The sequence below is a fragment of the Dasypus novemcinctus genome, chromosome 4 (genome assembly GCF_030445035.2).
Source record: "Dasypus novemcinctus isolate mDasNov1 chromosome 4, mDasNov1.1.hap2, whole genome shotgun sequence".
Lineage (NCBI taxonomy): Eukaryota > Metazoa > Chordata > Mammalia > Cingulata > Dasypodidae > Dasypus > Dasypus novemcinctus.
This window is the reverse complement of record NC_080676.1, coordinates 5,608,626-5,614,625: the sequence shown is the minus strand read 5'-3', so window position 1 is coordinate 5,614,625 and position 6,000 is coordinate 5,608,626. Positions and strand designations below refer to the sequence as shown.

Genomic DNA, 6,000 nt, shown 5'->3' with positions numbered 1-6,000 from the left:
AATGCTGCCGCCTTATGCAAAGCACACGGAGAGGATTTGCTTTTCAGAGGCAGGGACGACGCCAGTCGGTCCCGGGCGTGCACTCTTCCGTCTGGGGAGGTCCCAAACCTTTCTCGAAATCTTCCCACCCTCGCTCAAGAAAGCACCTTGTTAACAAAAAATCGCTAAGCTCTCAGGACTTCGCTAAACCCGGGAGAGGCGGGAAAAGCAGGGTTTTGCGCCGACGCTCCCTCCGGCTTCCGCCACGCTCCTCGGCCGTGGATCGCGGCCGGCCAGGAGCCGGCGGGCTGAGCGGGAAGGGCGGGCCCGCAGGCCAGGGAGGGGCTTCTGCGAAGGGGCCGGGGGAGGCTCCCCCCCCCCCCCCCCGCCCAGGTCTCGGAAAAGCTCCAAAAATGGCGGGCCGCGACTGGGCCAGCGGCGCGCGCAGGCGCCGCCGTAGCCGTCCTCCGCCCGCCTCCCGCTGCCCACAAACCGTCCACAGCGCCCTCACTGAGAGGAATTCGCCGCCCGCGATTGGCTCAGCCGGGAGAGCGTTCCCTGTGAGGGCGGAGCCGCCACGCACGGGCCACGTTTCCCGCCCCGCTGGTGCGCGTGCGCGCACCCCCGACAGGCCAGCGTTGGCGCGCGCCCCCGCCGCGGCCCTGGCTCGCGCTTCAGCCCCCTCCCCTTTCCGGGCAGGCCTGTCCCGTCAGCGAGGTAGTAAGCACCACGGCCAGCAGAGGGCGGTCCGGAACCAAGTCTGCAGCGGCGCCATTGGCGTGTGGAAAATGCCACCAGATGGCGGGTTAGGATTGCAGCTCCGTTGAAGGCGCGGCCCCCGCTCCCGAACCCCCGGCGACCACCCTATAAGAACCCCCCCACATCGGGAATAACACACCGGAGACTTTTGGGGGGAAACTGGGTCGACGGCCGGCGGCGCCCGGATGGGCAACTGAGGTGAGCGCGGGCGGCGGCGGCGGGGGGCGGGAAAGAGGGGGAATGCGGCGGCAGCGGCGCGGGGGCTGGAAGCGCCGATCCAAGATGGAGGCCGGGCGAGAGCTAGAGAGCGCGAGCGGGGAGCGGGCGGGCAGCGCGCGGGGGAGGGAGGCCGCGCGGGCCTGCACGGGGCGCGGCGGCCGCGGGCCGTCCGGGCGCGGGGCGCGGGGCACGGGGTGGGGTGGGGGCGACTGTGGGCGCGGCGGGCACCCTGGCGCCGTCGTCGCTCCCCGCCCCTCCCGCGGGTTCGGAAAATTCGTGCCCCCGCCCGCCGTGGCACTACGGCGACGGGCGCGGAAGCCTTTGTGGCGCGCTCGGGCCCGCCGCCAAGCCCGCCCTCTGCACTCCCGCCCCCCCGCCCGGGCTCTGGGGACTCGCCCGCGCCCGGCGGGGTCGGGCCGAGGTGGGCCGGTGCGGACGCCCTGCTCTGCTCGTCGACCTGCGTTTCTGCGGTGTTTTAGCGGCGTCGTCACATGACCGCGAGCTCGCCTCCGCGGAGGGGCTTGGGGGTCGCGCGGTGTGGTAGCTGTCCAGGCCTCTTCGTGGGGTGGGGCAGGGGGGTGGGCGACTGGGGAAGAGGGGGCGTCGAGACCCGCCTTTCCTGCTCTCTGCCCTTCCCGCCTCGGATGGAGACCCCCCTGTGAAACGTGTCCAGGTCCCAACGCTGCTTCGCTAGTTCGCCTATTCCCTGGGAGACGAGGCCAATAAAAGTTGTTTTCCCTCCTTTCTCGGGGTGGGGGCGGGGAGAAGAGCTGGGGAACTGGAGTGCCTGGAGTTGGACCTGGACCTGGAGGATGGTCTGAGCTGGGTGCTTCTTGAGTGCTGTAGGGACTAAAATGTTCAGGTATTAGAATTGTCACGTCGCCGCATCTACCCACATTTGAAGTGTTACCGATTCTCATTATTGCGGGATATCGTGCCCTGGGTTTATAAATCATGAGCTGGTTTTTGGAAACTTATGGACTCAAAACAATGCCATTTGTATGTGATGATAGCCAATTATTTGTTGTTAAAGTTGGTGTGACGATAATGAAGAGAGTTTACTCTTTTTTCTTGGTTGTCTAGAAAGGACTATATTTTGCATCTTCTCGGCAAATGTTTGCTTTAGTGAAATATCTAGTATTAAAAAGTGTTATTAGTAACTTACCTAGAATTTGAATGTTACCACCGTTTAGTTTTCCTTGTATTTTTAAAATGGAAAATTCTCATGATGTAACGCTTTTGTAAATATGCAGAACAGTGAAAATAAAAATGACTCGTTTATTGTATGGTATTGTACCACTTTCTCATATTTGTAATGTATGAAGGATTCAGACTAAGATTTTTGCACAGTGGGGAATCTTTGCAAGATCTGGAAAAGTTGGTTGCTTGATTTTTAAGAATACTTACAACAAATTGCTTGTTACCTGAATAAAGTTCTAGAAAACCTACAGGTGTTTTGCTGAATTTTTTCCCTTTATAATTTCAAAGTGTACTTTGATTAAAGTAAATTTATTCCAATAGTCTTTAGTATGATAGAATGATCGCAAGTGATATATATATGTATATATTTTACAACCAAACTACTTTTGAGTGGGAATTTCTCAGTATCTTCTTTTAGTATGTTTTTTTAAAAGATCTGTTCCCCTGCCCCCATTGTTTACACTCCTTGTCTGCTAGTCTTTTTTTTTTTTTTAAGGAAGCACCGGGAATAACCCAGGACCTCCCCCTGTGGGAGGGAGGTGTCCCAATCACTTGAACCACCTCAGCGCCCTGTTTGCCTGTCTTGCCACCTCGCTGTCTTGCTCCTCTTTAGGAGGTCCCCCAAACCGGGACCTCCCATGCTAGCTGGGTCGCAATTGCTTGAGCCACATCTGCTTCCTAGTATCTGTTTTAGTTTTGATGTTCTGACAAAGCTAAGGGATAATTAATGAGATGTGAAATATGGAAAATTGAAAATTGTTATATGTGGTGATGTCTGTTATTAGGATTTCCTATTTTGAAGTAATGCAGTTACTGTTCATGTGAGTTGTTTTAAAGTTTAAGGGAGCTGTGCAGTAAGTAGGGGATAGAAAGCCGCAGAAGGAGGTACATTGAACCTTCCCTAGGTTTGTGATCTTTGGGATGTCACTCTTTGTACCTTACTTTCATCATCTCTAAAATGGGGGCTGTGTATGAAAAAGTGTTATAATTGCTAAAGCTTTGCATATATTTTAAGTTGTAATCTTTGATACTACATCTGCATATTTTAGTAATCTCAGTGCAGTGAAGAATTAGATTTACTCTGGGGAAAAAGATACATATATTTCCCCTTTTTTCTTTGCTACCTTGTCCTATGTGTTGTTGATAAGGTGTATTAATTTTATATTGATGCATAATAAATTACCACAAATTTAGGGACTTAAACAACATCTATCTCACAGTTTCTGTAGTTCAAAAGTCTGGATATGGGGTAACTGGGTTCTCTGTCCTGAGTCTCATCATGCTGAAATCAAGGTTTCAGCAGTGGCTGCAGTTGTCATCTGAGGCTAGGATTCCTTTTCCTAGTTCACTGGAACTTGGGAAAGGAGTGAACTTGGAGAAAAAAGGAATCCTAGTTCACTGCTGCTAGAGGCCACTCAAGTTCCTTGCTATGTGACTTCATAGACAGTTCACAACATGGCTGTTTTCTTCATCCCTCTGTGTCTGATCCCTAGCCCCCCCCCTTTTTTTGTTTTTAAGCTTTTCATTATTTTAGAAGAATCTTTAGATTACACAAATGTTACATCGAAAATATAGGGATTCACATATACCTCACCCCTCCCCCTCCCACACTTTTCCCCATTAACATCTTTTATTAATGTGGTACCTTTGTTAAAATTAATGAACACATATTAAAGCTTTGTCTAGATATCCTTTTTTTTTTTTTTTAAGATTTATTTATTTTCCCCTTCCCCTCTTCCTGCCCTGCTGTTTTTGCTATCTGTGTTGTCTTCTCCTCTAGAATACACTAGGATTCGATCCTGGAGACCCCTGATATGGAGAGAGGTTCCCTGTCAATTGCACCACCTCAGTTCCTGGTTTCTGCTGCGTTTCTCTTTGACTCTCCCCATGTCTCTCTTTTTTGATGTGTCATCATCTTGCTGTGTGACTCACTTGCGTGGGCACTGGCTCACCATGTGGGCACTTGAACGGGCACTGGCTTGCGGTGCGGGCATGCTTTCTCATCTTTTTCACCAGGAGGCCCCAGGGATTGAACCCGGGTCCTCCCATATGATAGGTGGAAGCCCTATCACTTGAGCCACATCCCCTTCCCTAGATCTCCTTTTACCACTCTATTTTTAAGGCCTTACCTAATTAGATCAGGCTTAAACAGGGTACTCTCCCTTTTGATTAACTCAACTGATTAGGGGCCTTAATTACATATGCAAAAATCCCCTTTGCCATAGAATATAAACTTGGGGCTGATATCCATTCTATTCATAATTCTCGCTTGCACACAGGGGGAGGGGATTATACAACAGCGTGGGTCTTTGGGGGCTCCTAGAATTCTACCTGCAATGAGGAAAGAAGTATCTTTAAGATCTATACACAAGATCATGTCATCTGCAGACAGGTAATTTTACTTCATTCTCTCCAGTCTGGAACCTTTTTATTTCTTTTTCTTGTCTAATTGGCCTTGCAAGAATCTTCAGTTCATTGTTGATATAAGTGGCAGGAGTGGGTGTCTTCTCCTGTTGCTGATCTTAGGGAAAACATCAAGTCTTTTACTATTAATTACAATATCATGTTAGCTGTGGATTTATTTTGTAGATATCCTTTTTCAAGTTGAGGAAATTCCCTTCTTTTCCTAGTCTGTTGATTGTTTTTATCATGAAAAGGTGTTAGATTTTGTGAAAAGCTTTTTCTGCATCTATTAAGATGATCGTCTGCTTTTTGTTATTTTTTCTTTTCCTATTGATAAAATATATGTTTTTGTGTTAAATGAACCATGCATCCATGGGATAAATCCTACTTCATCTATTGTTACAGGATTCTATTTGCTAGTGTTTTGTTGAGAATTTTTATGTACATATTCATAAGAGATACTGGTCTGTAGTTTTCCTGTATGTCTTTGATTTTGGTATCTGGGTAATAAATGTCCCCTCTTTTTGGAAGAGTTTGTGAAGAATTGGTGTAATTTTTCATTGGATGTTTGGTAGAATTCAGGGGTGAAGCCTTATGGGCCTGGGCTCTCCTTTGTGGATAGTTTTCTGATTACAGACTCAGTCTCTTGATATAGGTCTGTTTAGATTGTTGTTTCTTCTTGTGTCAGATTCAGTAGTTGTAGCTTTCTAGGAATTTGTTGATTTCATCATTGTTATTTAATTTGTTGGCATACAATTGTTCATAGTATTCCTTTATAATCCATTTTATTTTTGTAAGGTCAGTAGTAATTTCCTTTTTATTTCTGATTCTAGTAATTTGAGACTTTTTTTTCTTGGTTGAGTTAGCTAAAGTTTTGCCAATTTTGTTGACCCTTTTGAAGAATGAATTTTTGGTTTAGTTGATTTTTCTCTATTTCATTGATTTCTACTCTAATCTTTATTTCCTTCTGCTTGTTTTAGGTTTAGCTTGCTCTTCTTTTTCCAGTGTCTTAAGGTGGGTGGTTAGGTTATTGATTTGAGATCTTTCCTCTTTTTTAATGTAGGCATTTACTATAAATTTTCCTCTAAGCACTGCTTTGGCTACATCCATAAGTTTTGTAAGGTTGTGTCCTGTATCTTTAGACTCTGGACATACAAGGAGAGGGCATGGGCAGAGCAATAATAGCTTACTTGTTAAGGTTCTTCTCACTTTTTGTCTTTTTCTCACACTTTTTTGTTTTCTATATGTTCCTCTACTGCAGTTTATTAAATCAGTGGGAGTTTTTAAAGTACTTTCCTCTGTAAAAGTATTTTATTACATTGAGAGAAAATTAAAAATTAAATAAATAAAAAGAAGGAAGGCAGTGGGAAAAAGGAGATTATGTAATTTCCACCATTCCTTGATGCCTATATTTTCTCCATTTTAGAGATGAGGTTGAGT

The 6,000-nt window shown here is 47.0% G+C and overlaps 1 protein-coding gene across 5 annotated transcripts in view; it reads left to right on the top strand.

Annotated features, from left to right (window-relative positions):
• The first annotated feature begins 547 nt into the window (after positions 1–547).
• STAG1 (STAG1 cohesin complex component) overlaps positions 548–6,000 on the top strand; it is a 408,218-nt gene continuing 402,765 nt past the window's right edge. Inside the window, exon 1 of one of the 5 annotated variants that reach the window (XM_058295002.2) lies at positions 548–936. The gene's annotated coding sequence lies outside the window, so the exon portion shown is untranslated. Of the gene's footprint in view, positions 937–1,729; positions 1,820–6,000 lie in introns of those variants that run through there. The other 4 variants (XM_058295003.1, XM_058294999.2, XM_058295000.2 and 1 more) reach the window with 4 other exon arrangements.